This window comes from Cavia porcellus, unplaced genomic scaffold (assembly GCF_034190915.1).
Source record: "Cavia porcellus strain 051 isolate PalLab524CR breed Dunkin Hartley unplaced genomic scaffold, mCavPor4.1 scaffold_1, whole genome shotgun sequence".
In the NCBI taxonomy this organism is placed as follows: Eukaryota; Metazoa; Chordata; class Mammalia; order Rodentia; family Caviidae; genus Cavia; species Cavia porcellus.
In genome coordinates this window covers 172,899,079-172,913,936 of record NW_026947484.1, presented here as the reverse complement: position 1 = coordinate 172,913,936, position 14,858 = coordinate 172,899,079, and the positions used below count along the sequence as shown (strand labels likewise).

General features: G+C 42.1%; 1 protein-coding gene across 8 annotated transcripts in view; it reads right to left on the bottom strand.

Annotated features, from left to right (window-relative positions):
• The window catches only part of Tnc (tenascin C), an 89,552-nt gene extending 85,380 nt beyond the window's left edge, over positions 1-4,172 (bottom strand). For 2 of the 8 annotated variants that reach the window (XM_013142928.3, XM_063260036.1), the window contains exon 1: positions 3,897-4,167. The gene's annotated coding sequence lies outside the window, so the exon portion shown is untranslated. Of the gene's footprint in view, positions 1-3,896 lie in introns of all 8 variants that reach the window. The other 6 variants (XM_013142931.3, XM_063260046.1, XM_013142926.3 and 3 more) reach the window with 5 other exon arrangements.
• Positions 4,173-14,858: the final 10,686 nt, after the last annotated feature.

Here is a 14,858-nt window from a genome sequence, read left to right as displayed (position 1 = left end):
AGGCGGCTTTTTTCTAATGTTTCCCACATGAAGGTGTCTGAACTGGCTCAGTGTTACATGCAAGGGGATTCCCAGAAATCTTCTCAGGGTTAGAGGTGTTTGAATCATAATCTTCTTCTCTGAGGTTTTGGCTGAGTGTGTCACTTGGAGCTCACAAGCATTTCCAAATTGTCCCGGGATTCAGTGCCCAAAGGCTGGTTTCACTGCTTCTCCCAATTAGTCTTTTTAGAACCTGAGGCTCAGCTCACCTGGATTTTGGAAGGTACAGCCTGGCTCCCACAATCAGAGCTCTCACTTCCACAGCACAGAGAAGCATGTGCCTACTTTCTGGGATGGAAATCAGTGGGGATGACCTGACCGCTACCTCTAGCTTTGTTCTCATCTCTCCCAGAGTTGAAATTTGAACTCTTTCATATCCAGGCAGACCTTTGTGAGCACCATGAAAAGTGATATGTGCATAGCTACTCTGTGGAATCAATGTACACCCGTGCCAGCTGGGGCCTTCTGCACCATCATAGCCATTCACTGAAGGATGCCGCCTAGAGTCCTGTACTTATTTAGCCGAGCCGGGCTTCAGGAGGCAATGCAGTATAGTTAGAAAGCTTGGATTCAAAGCCAGCTCTTCTACTCACTGAGATGCCAGCTGTGTCACTTAGTGTTTTTGAGCCTTAGAATTTCATTACTCTCCCTGTTTGAAAACTAGATGAGGCAGCAGACAAAAGCCCCATCACATGTGACATATCATCAGCCTTCACTATTATTTTTGTGTGTCTGTGTTTTATCACTACAAAGGAACTGTGCATTTAGAGCCAATTAAATATTTGTAACCTACTTTCTACTTTGCAAATTGAAGTGGCTTCAGAATAGAGGGTTATGCCTTGTACGAACTCATTATTTTTTCCAGGAGGAAAGCATGGCTGGTACTAATGTTGGCAGGGCGCATGCAAAGGGAGCATGGCTGTATGGCCATCGACAGCAAGGGAGAGAAACACAGAGGTGTTCTTAGTTCCTTGCAAGCATTAAAAGGGTAGGATTAAGGGGGGAGGGATATATTTTTTATTCCACCAGCTTGAATTCCCTTTCCAAATTCCATTCTGGTTATACGATCAGGCTACCGCTGTATTTATGGGTGGCCACAGCCTGCCTGGAGGGGATATTTACTCAGAAAGGAAGTGTTTTCCTTTTGAAAGCAATGAGAGAAGCAGAAGCCTTCAGGGTGAATGTGGAAGAATGTGCCTCTGATTTGGCGATCATAGAGACCTGGGTCTGAAACCCAGTCCCGACACTCTGTGTGTTTAGAGCCTGGGCAAGGGACTCAATCTCCTTGCTATACAAGCTGTCCTATTTCCCTGTCGGTACAACCCATGCCTCAGAAATGTGTGGATGTTCAATGAGATGATGATTACAGGTGGTCATAGCTTAAAGAATAGGTTCATCAGAGATGCTGGCTCTGGCTAGCATTAAAATTAGTTAAAATAATCAACCCTTGTTAAATCTTTTACTCTGCTTCCCCATTTGTGTCTACAATAATACATGGGGATTTGCTCTCCCTCCTCTTACAGACTACTTAAAGGACAAATGTGCCAATAAGTGCACAGTTGCAGCCTGAATGTACATTGCTGGCTGCAAGATTTGTGATTGCACTTTCCGTTGGTCAGTTGGTCAGGATCCAGGGAAGATACCTCAGAGAGAGATATCCCTCATCCTGGGGTGAGGTTTAGGGCATCTTACTGCATTTCAACCAAAAATAGCCTCACATTTTCCCATCAAATACTGAGGTTTTGCCCCAAATTCATTGATTATTCCCATTGTTAAAAATCAGCTTAAAAATCATTGATTTAGTACACTAATGCTGAACTAAATCTTTGCAAACTGAGAAGCGAAAAAGCTAAGATAAGCTTCTGTTACTGAACTCTTACAGTGTGCAAGATATTGTATTAAGACTTTTTATACTCTCCGCTGAATGTCTCCGGAGCCCTATGCAATGCTGATTGTCACCTTCTTTATATGAGTGAGGCACCAAGGACTGGAAGATTAATAACCCCTTGAAGGAGGGATTCTTGAAATACAGGATAGGAAAGCTATGTTTTTAGAAAAAAGCATAGAGAAAAAACATAATTACAGAGCTTGACAACATCCTTTTCCATCCTCATCCAATTCACATGGTTTGAACAAACCAGAGAATATTCATATTGTGTTCCATTTCATTCCTTAAATGTGGTTACTTTCTTGGAGTGCACGGGGCCAAGACATACTAACTTGCGACCTGTGAAGAGCATCCACAGTCAAACACCATGCCAGCAAAACTTCCATGAGTTTATTCAGAACCGAACCAACTTTTCCCTAGCCCTGAACTAGACTTATTATGTCTCAGGACAAGGTGGGAAGCTGGCTGTGGTGGGCAACGGTTTTCATTTCTAAAGCACATATGGGAAAGCTCTATAAAAAAGAGGAGAAAAAAATAAAGATCCACAAGAACATGAAAAAGAGGCATTCATTCTTCTAACCGGCTCCCTGTCCCACTCTCCCTCGGTTGAAAAGCATTTCCAGAGAATTTCCAGCAGCACTCTATACTTTACAGCCAGCAGCTTTAGAATCCTCAAATGCTTAAACTCAAAACCTCATGACATTCTGTAATCAGAATTCGACATTTACATCCAGCCTCAGGCTGCTACCTTCTTTCCCAACCTGTGCCAACACAACCTCCTGCTTGTAAAATGCAGCCAAGTCTCTGACTTGCCAGCCTAACCAGACACTTAGCCTGGGTGAGATAAAAAGGCCAGCAGCTGGGCTGGGGGGTGAGGAACGCACAAGAAAGAATCTAAGATTGGCTAAGTGCCCTTTCTAACTTCCAGGGTGATGGCAGTTTTTGGCAGTAACAACGATTATCCATACTTCCAGTTATTGAACACTCACTGCCAGTCCCCTTAAGCCTCATTTTCTCTTCATTGCAATGGAAGTGAAATAGAAACTGAGGCCACAGAAGTTACAAATTCCTCTTGGATGTATGTGTGATGGTGGTGGGAATATTAAAGTCACTTCTGGCTTTGAAATCTGATGTCTTAATCTCTTACTACCGATAGGCTAGAGGAACCCCACATTGTTTCCAAAAGAGGAGATAGATTTCCCAGAAGTGGAGGAAATAACTCTCCAGTGTCTGAGTCAGGAGAGGAGATTCTAGAGAGATACCCAAGAGGTGATTCTGGATATATATCGCTGGCTCTAAACACTCGGAGCAGGCATGGGTCCCACCTGAGGGTCACTGAATCAGGACTATCCAGCAGGATACTTCTCCTGGACACTCCTTGCCTGGAACAATGGAAGGAAGCACCCCCACTTTCACTTGTTAGTCCTCTGGCCCTAGATTCACCTCTTATCTTCTGCTGCCCCAAAGGTATCTCTTTCCACAGGGTGGAGATTATAATGAAGTGGGGGGTATCCAAAACTCTGTAAACTGTCAGGGTCATTTTGATGTACAATTTTGTGCTCCACACACAGCCCCTAAACCATCCCTAAGTGAGAAAACTACACTTTCAAACAAAACTTCCCCAGCGTTCAAAGACACAAATGTATCCACAGGTGAATCAACCAGGCAGGGGTTTAAAGAAATTTCTAAAGAACAGCAGAAGTGAAAACTTTGCTAAAAGTTCCTTCCAGTCTGACTGTTCATAGAGCCAGAACAAACAGAAAGAAACAGAGTCAGAGGAGGTCAAGCAGACAAGCAACTGTCAAGGTGCACCCACGGGACTGTAATCAACTGATCACTCTGTTTTTGCCAGCGACAAAAACACAGCCAAAGTTTTCAATTGATAAAACACAGCCCACTTGGTACCAGCAATACCCACAGCATGAAACACATCATAATGATGTTGCTGATGGGGACGAAACAGACTTACCTGTCCGGGATGGGACCTCAGACCGTGCGCAGGGCTCCCTGGAGCGCGTACCTGGAGAGCTGCAGCGGTTCCCACGTGAGCCTCTCGGGTCCCCAGTCGCGCTGGCTTTGTGTAGCCCTAGGCAGGCGCGTGTCTGCGCGCGGGAGAGCGTGTGACAGTAGGCAGACTGTAGCCAGAGCAGCCAGCTTTGGCTGGCTTATATAGCCAGCTCCTTGCTCTGTAATGGGACGCCTCGCCTCCAGACATCCTTCCCCACTTTTGCAGTTGGTGAATTAAAGGAACAGCCCTCCCAGCGGAACAGGGTTAGCTCATGCGAGACGCAGTCACTCCCGGCTCTCGGCCAGGGAAAGAACACATTTGCATACAATTTATGGAAAGTAGGAATTCCCGCTTCCTCCGCCCTCCAGCAGAGTAGCTGTTAGTGAAGTGTGACTTTTGCATTGCCCCCCAAGGGGGTTTTCTAATTGGGAAACAGAAGCGGGTGGGCTGGGGTTGGGGGAGAGAGGAGAGGAAGCAGGATCCTAGCTTCGCTTCTCTACTCCAGCGGGCTGGAAATGCGACCCGAGCTCGCCGGGGCTCTGGGCAGCAGCTGCTCAGTGGCACCTCAGAGAAAGCAGTTCCTGGAAAGAGGAGATAAAGGCTCTTAGAGGCCTTGGCGGTTCATGTTTCTCTGACCAGCAGAGAGATAACCCTGGATTGTCTCGGCAGGTGGGTACCGTGCTGCAGCACAGATCAGTTCCCTTTTCTTAAGTAGGAGCCAGCCCTGCCTCTCTGCCTCACAGAGGGATCATTATCCCTGCTCCAGCGTCCTCCAGGGAGCGACTTTGGGCTTGTTTACGCCCTGTATCAAGTGCTTTCTTCTTAGCTGGATTTCCTGGGAAGGGTCCTGCATGTCAACGAAAAGTGATAATAAGAAAGTAATAACTTAATCCGTGAGCCAGGAGCTGTGCCTTTGGTCTCCAGACCGCGGTGGATTGTATCCAATCTCTGAGTCATCCGCTGGTTTGGCGGTTAGTATGCACTGAGTGTCCCCAGGGCATGTGGGGGCATTGAAGGAGGGGAAGTAGCAGCCACCCATGCTGGACAGACTCCTGGGCTTGTTGCAGCACGTGGTGTAAGACAGCAGGGAAGGGCAGCACAGGTAACCTGCAGCAGCACCAGCCAAGCTTCCTTTACTAAGTCTTTGTTCAGTGCTGTGCAGGGTGCTTTGGAACACTCATTGTGCCCTTGCAATGCCAAGGGAAGTAGGTGCAACTGTCCCTTCTAGCAGCAGAAGAAACTGGTGTTTAGAGAACTAATGTCGTCTCACCAAGGGAATCCACGCGGGAAGCACTGAATCCCACCGGTCTCCATGGTTTTTCCCATGACATGTTATTGTCCAGGAAGAGTATATGATGTTATTTAAATGATATTTTAAGTTCTATTAAATTACTATGCCATTTGTACAGGAATCATTGTCATATTGGAACATGGAAAGTGGTTTTCGTTCTATAGAATAATTACAAGTAATCTTTGATTTTTTTAGTGCCTACTAATAATAGAGGTTTAAAAATTGACCTATTTTTAATGCTAAATACAGTTTGCACAGTATTCATTGTTGTCAAGGGTCACAATCTCTCCATCTGAAAAAAATCAAGACAAATTGATGACAACCTAATGATAGCTCTGGCTCTGGAATTCTAGACATCTGTGCTTAATTGACCTTTGCAGATAACAAGAAAGCTCATAAATAGTTATGTCATAAAACAACTCTTTTCACCATTTAAAACATTTTTAAATGCTGATTGTGTTAGAAGTTTAATTCTGTGTTTTAACCTGCAGAAGATTGTGTCTTTCAACTCATAGGGAATGCTCCCATGCCTCTTGGGATTAGTAAATCTACCAAACTTGTCTCCTGAATAAGCAAATAAAATATTAAGAGTAGTGTATATGTTTTATGGCATACAAACTACAGTTACACCAAATGCACAATCTCTCCATATAGACGTACAATTATGTGTATGTGTTTCAATAAGACAAGAGAACATGCTTGAAAGCTGGAAGATAAATATAGCTTCTTCTGGAAATGTCCTCAGCCTGAACCTTGTCCCAGGCCTCTTAGTGTTCTGCAGTCACTGATACCTGCTCACAGAGGTGGCTCAGCCAGCTGTAGAAAACAACTACAACCAGGCTGGTCTGCAGCTTGGGAAATGGCCCAGTGTTGTTCACAAACAAGACTATTACTACACATTAACTCAACAGCTGTCATAGAAGAATATTATGATAACATCAGGAAGGAATAACTAGCTTTATTTGTGTATCTTTAGAAGGTGCTACTTGCAAAAATTTTCTCCAAAAGCTATGTGACATTTTAGGTCACACCTTGGCATCTGAGTGAGGAAAGCTTAGACGAGGACTTGTTTTCTATCCCTGGACCTCCTGTCCCTCTGTTATGTACAAATGGATCTGCATACAATGTGTGTTCTCTAGTACCCAAGTCTTCTCACTTCAATTTATCATCCTGTTTTGATCCAGCTTCACCAAGAAGTGTCTTAGGTTTCTTCCAGAAGCAAAGTTTTCATGCACATTTCCTAACTGTTATGGCATTTACTACTTCTATGGGTATAATCATGCTCGTGTATGTCTAAATTTTTCACTAAGACGCTAGGTTTTCTGCAGTCAGGGATCACAGCTGCTTTTTCTATGCCTAGAATAGAGCCTTGAACACTACAATTTCAGAGATGTTGAATGGATGAAATAATAAAAAATGAATGTTTGGTTTTTCCTATTTCACCATATAGTTTGAGGAGGAACCCAGATTATCATGTCTAATGCATTCACTGCACAGATGAAGAAATGGGCCCCGGGGAAGACAAGGGACTTACCTGAGACAATTATGGCTGCTGTGAGGCAGGTCATCATCAAGATCAGAACTGAGCAAGCAACACCCAGCAGACAGTAACACGGAAGATGTTTGTGGAAACTAGTAACCATTCATCCTCTTGCTTACCAGAGGGTGCCACACCTTTTGGCATTTGGGTCTAGCACACTTGAATCCGTTTCAGTACAGTAAGCACTTGTTTTCCACCTGAGAGGGCAGAATGAGTGCTTGTAAACACCGCACCTCTGCACAGAGCTCCCAGCCAAGGACTGATTCTGTTGCTGCTCTTCATGGTCCTCATTCATGAGTTGCTGGTGGAGCTTGTGGTTTGGAAGCCAGAAAGAAAGTGGAAGTTTGTGTCAGGTGAAATCATTCTCATTTCCTTACAGGCCTATTAACTGTAATATACTTTTTCCCAGACAGGCCAGCCAATGAGTACTGATAGCTGGGCCTGTTTTTACTGAGGAAGTCTAATGCCCACTTCCACATGGCATTACCCATGGAGCACTTTCCACTCTGATTTGCACTCTTTGGCTGTTCTGACTTCTTCTTCTTCTTGCGATCTATCTAGTGTGAGAACACCCGTCCAATGTCTCTGTGACTATTCAGTTTCCAGAAAACTGTCCCAAAGCTGTGAAGGATCTTGGATTCAACATGTATGAGTCATTCAACTAAGCACATTCCTTGGAGTCAGAGTTTCTCAAGTTGTCTGCAGGTCTTTACTGAGCGCTCTTCTTTTCCATATCTTTTCATTTTTCTGTAGGCAACCAAGGGCAAAAAGACTACTGAAGGAGAAATAGGACAGAAAGGAGCTTCCTTCCCAGATAGAATAGAGAAGGTCAGCTGACCCAACACCCTGGATAGTCAATTATTTGGCCAGCACAGCAGAATAGAAAGGAATTAGGCTTGGAACAGGTTCAAATCCTGATGTTGCATCAACTTATTGTCTGACTTCAGGCAAATTCCTCACTTCTCTGGCTCTCTATAACTTAGTGAATAAGCAATTTTGTTCTAGTTTTTTGAGTCAGGGTCTTGATTTTGAGTCAGCTCAGGCTGATCTTCAGCTTGCTATATAGTCTAGACAGGCTTCAAATTCAAAATCTTCCTGCCTCTATCGTCTGAGTGCTGGAATTATAGTGATGCACCATCATGCCTAGCCTAAATGGCCAGTGTTTCAGGATCTTAGAAGCTCAAAAACTTTACATTAAAAACTCAAAGAAATAAGTTAGAAGTCTGTGCATATTCAATTTCCTAGAACAAGCAATACATGATCAACATGACAAGTCATCATTTTTCCAAGACTTACTTCATGGTATTGCTGCCAAGAAAGCCTTCATGACTGTCACATCCAGAGAGAAAGACCACTTTTTCATGCTCATTCACATCAGCATTTTTCATTCTTAATACATTACACACAGTATTTCCTTGTTGTTTGCCCTGCTAGACTGTGGACTGTAGGCACTGTGCCTTGTCATCTGCTTATTGGCAGATCTGTTTATAGCTAGCCCCAATTTATGGCTGATGTCTATGCCATGTTGTTTGTTAATTATTTTGGGTATCATTAGTGCACATTACAGCCTTTAGAAAAACATATGACCTACAGGAGATTTTAGAGGTAAACAATGAAAACATTCTTGAAATGATGTATTAGATGATTACAGTCTATTATTCTCATTGGTAACACTGAGTTCCAAGACTGTATAAAGCATGAGCAAGTCAGTTCATGCTCCTATGTAGGGCTGGTAGGCTTACCTGGTTGGTTGCATGAAGGAGAAGGCAGAAAAAGACGTGTAAGGTTGGCACAAGTGATCTTGCATTGCTTGACCACTTACAGGGTAAATTATCTTGAGAAAAACAATTTCCTTCTCTGCAGTTAGTTTAGTCTTTTGTGAGTGTAGGATAGGAATCCACACCTTGATTATCTCCCAGAGTTGGTGTGAAGACCATGAAAGAGGACAGAAAGGGAAGTTCTCTGCAAACTGATGCTCTATCTAAAACTACTTGATATTAAGTGAGATTTTCTTTCCCTAAAAGCTCACATTTTTCTTAGCTATATTGTGCCTATGAAGTCATGATTCTCAGCTTCTATCAGAAATATTTTTGGAAACTGCAGGGATTAACAGAGGGTGAAAGAGGAGTTGAAGCCACCTGGGACTGTTTTGAAGACTGACGTTTAGCTGGAGACTGAACAGACAGAGGTATTCTCTCCAGAAGGCTGAGTCGTGTGTTTATTGGTCTGAGCGCAGTCTGCAGTGATGAGTATGAGTGAATCAAGCCGTTTTGGGCTTTTTGCAGGTCAGTGAGGGAATGCGCAGCTTTGAAATGAATACAGACTAAATGCTTTTGCTTGATTTTTCACAGCTGTGTTGGATATTTATGAGAATGCATAATTTGTCATTTTTCCTCATTTCTTTCTTATGTTTTTCTTAGATTTCTTTGTGGACAACAAAACTTAACAGAGACTAATATTTATAGAGTAGTTCCTGTGGCCTACGCACTATGTAAGCAATTTACATGTATTAAATTACATAATAGTCACAATGAGACTATTTGGTGAGTCCTGTTATTATTTCTAGATTTTGTAGATGAGGATTGCAGGCTACAGAGAAGTCAAATAAACATCCAGGGTGCATGGGTAATAAGTAGTAGCAAGATAATCCAAAGCCACCAAGAGGATTCCAGCCTCCAGTTTTATAACTATTTTGAGGCTGTATTCTCCTGCTTTAATTTAACAACTGCCCAAAAGCAATGATTGCTTTTCTGGTCTCAGACGGAACATGTTGAGTGATTATAAATATTTAAGAATATATAATTATGTATATTATGAGTGATAATGATTATAGATTCATCCTTTTTTGATGGCCCATGAGATTTCAGATTGGTCACATCGGGTTAGTCATTCTATTTACTCACACATCCTTCATCAGTTTTCCCTCACTCTTAAGATAAACATATGACTTACACACATGTACACAAACAATGGAGAGAGAGAGATCGTTGAAATGAGTGTTTCCTCATAGGTGTGTTTAGTATTGCTCTGAGAGATTATTGTCTAGGAGAAATAATACTAATTTTCTTTGTAAAGTGGAACTCCATTTGCCCATTAACTCAGTAGCAGCCTTTGAAGAAAGCCTCTCTTCTTCATTCTCTTATAAGTTTTTGCACATTCTGTTACGTAGGTGAAAATATTTACCTTGCCCACTCACCTGGGAGGTATTGTATGCCTCAGAGAAAGAAGCTTCTCAGTAGGATTGGAAGTGAATGGACTGAATCACTGGGCTCCTTGGGCCATGCCCTTGGCTGGTCCTTTGTGGTCAGGGTGTAATCCTTACCTTTATTACACCCCATCTGCTAGGGTTTGAGTATAGTTTCTAACCTCAAAACTCATGTTGAAATTGGATTCTCATGAAAAGAGTGTAAGGAGGTAGGGCTTAAAGCAGGTGTTTGAGTTGTGACCTCATGAATGGGTCTCAATGCCTTTCTTATGAGAAGCTGTCAGACACTGTGGGAGTTCAGCCATTGGTTTTCTTCTGTGTGTATTTACTTATCCTTCTGTCTTTCTACCATACTGGAAGGTAGTCATAATAAGTTATCAGAATGTCAGTGCCTGTGCAGCCTCCCTATTTTCTTCATTAAAAAATAAGCTTTTTTTTCTTCACAAATTACAAAGTCTGACATACTGTGTCATGCAACAGAAAATGGACTTAGATATCACTCTCCAGCCCTCCAATAGTAGGAGCTGTGGCAAGTATGCCCATTCGGGTTTACATCACGTGGCATTTACATACCGTCAGTTCTACACCAGACCGCTTCCGTATTAGAAGTGAAGAAACCAAGATGAGAAGAGGTGAAGAGACTCAATTAATGAGGTATTGCCAGTTTGTGGTTTTACAGAAGTCTTCGAATGAAAATTCCTGAGCTCTTTGACTTTTGTTTCCGGAATCATCTGTAGAGAGTACTATTTTACCAGTTTTATGGGTTATCATTTTATGGTAGGGCGAGTTCACAATCTGAAATGAGACACACTTCAGTTCAAACTTAGCTCTGCTGTTTACTAGTATGTGGCCCTTTTCAAATTCTCTCACTTATGTGAGCTCCATCTTGTGTCTGCATCTGTGAAACTTGAGGGGAAATATCTACTATGTAGGGTTGATAGGGGGATCAGGGAGACAGAATAATGATTCCCAAAGTCTGTATGTTAATCTGTGGCATCTATAAATATTACTTCCCCCGCCCCTTTTGGTTGGCAAAAGAGACCTTGTGGTTGAGACTAAGATAAGGATCCTAGGATAGAGAAATTACCCTTGATGTAGTTACAGATGTTCTTGTCAGAGGAAAGAAAAGTTTGCCTACAGGGAAGGCAATGTGATGAGGAAACAGAGGGCAGTGATGTGGCCACCAGCCAGAGAATGTTAGTGGTCACCAGAAGGTAAAAAATTTAAGGGGCATGTTTTTCTCTGTAACCATTAGAGAGACTACCCCTGCTAACATCTTGATTTTAGTTTACTAAAGCTTAATTCAGATTTCTTGTGTTCAGAACTTCAGGAGAATAAAATTTTATTGTTTAAGTTACCATCTTTGTAGTAATTTGTTAGAAAAGCAATAGGAAACTAATTCAAAGACAGTAACTCTGGGATGATATCTCTTCCTTAAATGTAATGTGGCTTTAAAAATGGTAACATTTTACATTGTCCCAATAGCTTGCCTAGAAGAAATGGTATTATTTTTCTCAAAAAATTGGAAGTACATTTCCATAGACATATACTTCCATCATCTGTATCTCTAGAATTCCAAATAGCTTTTTTATTGCAACTCCTTTAAGATTTCTTTTTAGGTGTGGGCTGGAAGATGGAGAAGAAAACAGAAATTGGGGGGAGTTGCAGTTTTCTCCATTAGCTTGACAGTTCTGAAGTGGCCTGTCGATATGGGAGTTTTGCAGTGTTGAGTAGTTTAGCTCACAATTTCAGTGAGAAATCTGGACCTACACATTTAATCCTTATCACCCCAGGGTCAGCCTGACCCCAGAAAATGCCAGACATGTGTGGGTAGCTGCTCATTTATAATTTTGAGGATTCCCCCACTGCATACATGTTCCAGTTGAAAAGAGATAAAGGGTAATTTTACTTGAGCTGGAGATAAGAAAGCGAGGTTCAGGGCCATTGCTTGTCTTATTCACATGCTGTGGACTGTGATAAAACTGAAGCCAGCATCCAAGTCTGACTGCTCATAAGGAAATACTCCACATGGGAGAAAAAAACTTGCCTCAATACCTGTAAGATCCTTGCAAACTGGCTGAGTGGATCACTTAAAACTTTCTTCACGTAGATTTGGTTGCTCTAGGGAAGAAAGGGAGAGGAGAATAATGTGATAAAAATGATCAAGATATGCTAAGTGCATAAAGAGAAAAGTATTCACAATAATTCTTAGTAACACTTCTGTGCTTGATTAAATTTATATTCTAAGGAAACAAAAAGATGCACAAGCAGTCTAAGAGAGTAAGTGATAGATGCATACCAGCCTCTTGACTCCTCCATTGCGTCGGTGAACAGTGCACAGATCTGGTCTGTTTCTTTCTCTTTCCTCCCCTTCTCCAGTCTCTGTTGTGCTCAGTGACCTCATCAGATGGAGCTGTGGTATCTGGAGACTGAAGTTGCCCCTTTGTGAAACATCAAGCAAGTTTTTCACATCCCGGTTTGGAGAACAGTTTCTTTCGGTGCAGTTCAAAGGCTTTGCAGCACCACCTGTCTAGGCCAGGATTGAACTTGACTTGCAGATTAATGGTACAACGGGAGTGATCTTCAGTGAGTATGGATGGATGAGTCATCACTTGAGGCAGATGAGAGAAGATTCCTTTCGTGGAAATACTTTATAAGGAAATCACAGTGCCGTCTTGAAAATCCCCATGGGCAGGCGGGGTTCGGGGCCAGGATGAATCAGTTAGGACAGCTGCAGGATAGAAGACTGACTGAAAGGGATGTGCTTTGAAGTTGATTCCTCCAGGGGCTGAGATAAGTAGTAAAATGTTGCCAAGAAGAGATCCTCTGAGAGCCTGGTTGAAAGAGTTGAAGTCAGTAGTAAATGGTTGCTCTTGAAGAATTTGATTCGTTAGCAAGTTGCAGCTGTATTTGACAGTTAATCCAAATAGTAACCCCTATGAAACTGACCATCTTCAACCATATTTGATCCATTTAAATGACACTTTTATATGATTAAACTTAATGTACCCCAAGCTTTATTGCCAAAACCATGAATATAAGCTGCACCTCGGACCTTGGCTAAATTTTAAATGATATTCTACACTATCATCTTTGCAACAGAATGCCAACTCAGGTAGTATGGGGGAGGGTCTTTATGGAGGTCCCTGAAATAGCCCAGCCTCCGTGCTTTGAATTATTTCCCCTGTCTGTGTATACACCACTGATATTGAAGCTCTCTGTAGAGCCTAGTGTGAATGAGGACATACTTTTTGAGGACATATGAGTATCTATCAAAGGTCCATATGTAAAGGCTTAGTCTTTATGGTGTCAGTTTTGGCAGGTACTGTGGATCTTTATGAGGTGGGCTTTTAAGGGTAGTCCCTTAGTCATAGGGGATTGTGCTTTCAAAAAAGATAGAGTGGCATTCTTCACTCTCTTATTCCAGTTTTTTGATATGAGTACTCACTCTGACAAGCACCTCTGTTGTGATATGTATTGGTCTTGCCAGAGGTTCAAATCCTGTCACTTGCCCAATCTTGGACCTAACCCTCCAGATCCATGAGCCAAAATAGACCTGTCTGTATTTCATAAATAGCCTGAGTTAAGTATTTAGTTACAGTGATGTGAAGCTGATTAATATGATACCCAACTGATTGAAGAGATATCACAAGCTGATATTAACTATAAGAATACAGATCCAGGCCCTAGAGAGCCAGAGAGATGAGAAGGGAGCATAGTAAAAGGCATGGAGTCCTTGGGTCTACAGCTGAGTTAGTGTGTTAGTGGAAGTTTGCTTAATAAAGCAGAAAAGAGTTTCGCCATTGCTTTTGTCATGGAGAGCCCCCAAATTGTGGAGATTTATATAGTGCTGACATTAAACTCAGGGTTTTTGCACTGAACTACATCCCCAATTCTTTCTTTCTTTTTGTCTTGAGGTAGGGTCTCATTAAATCACTAAATTGTGCAGGCTGGGCTCAAACTTGCAACTTCCCTTCTTCAGTGTCCAACAGTACTGGGATTACAGGTGTGTACTACCACAACTAGCTTGATTTTTCATCATTAATGGTCATTTAGTATATGCTGGATGCCATTTTTAGAACTTTTACTAATCTCATCTAATGTTCATAGCAACTCTGTGGTAGATCTTATTATTCCCAAACAGACATGGCAAAGAGAAGTTACCTTTGGACCAAGAATGCTAGCTGGTATCAGATGTAGAATAGGGATTAAAGCTCTTTCATCTTGTTGGGGGATCCTTTTTGTTATGTTTTCCTAAAGAAGATGTTTTACTGCTTTGGATTCTTTATTGAGAGATAAGAAAGTGAGGAGAGAGGCAAGAAGAGTGCATAGTGAACTCAGTCATGCCATCACTTCTTCATTGCATCCACATTAACAAAAGTATACACAGACTCAGCCCTAGCGGACACTATGGGCACAGCTGCAAACATGACAGAGACAGTCCATTACCTCTTAAGCTTACCTTCAGAGAGTCATTTCTCAAAAGGAGTGGATTTTAGTACTTCAAGAGATACTTGTTTATGTCTGAAGAAATTTTGCTACCGTGATTTGGGGGTTCCTACTGGCCTGAAGTGGGCAGACGTTATGGACTCTACTAACAGTCTGCAATGCACAGATGGTGTCTCACAACAACTAGTTATTTGTTCTAACATGAAAATAGTGCTGAATTTGGATACTGTTAATATAGTGAGTAATGAAGGAGTACAAGAATCATGACATATATCAACCATAATACACTAGAAAGACCCAAACTTGATCCCCCAAAATCACACTGTAACATTTAAAACTTTGGGTAGAACAAGCCAAGCACAGTTTCAGTGGAACATCTGTGTGTGAAGAGGTGTAGGTTTTGTAAAAAATCAGACAAACTGCTTCCAGTGTTGTGAC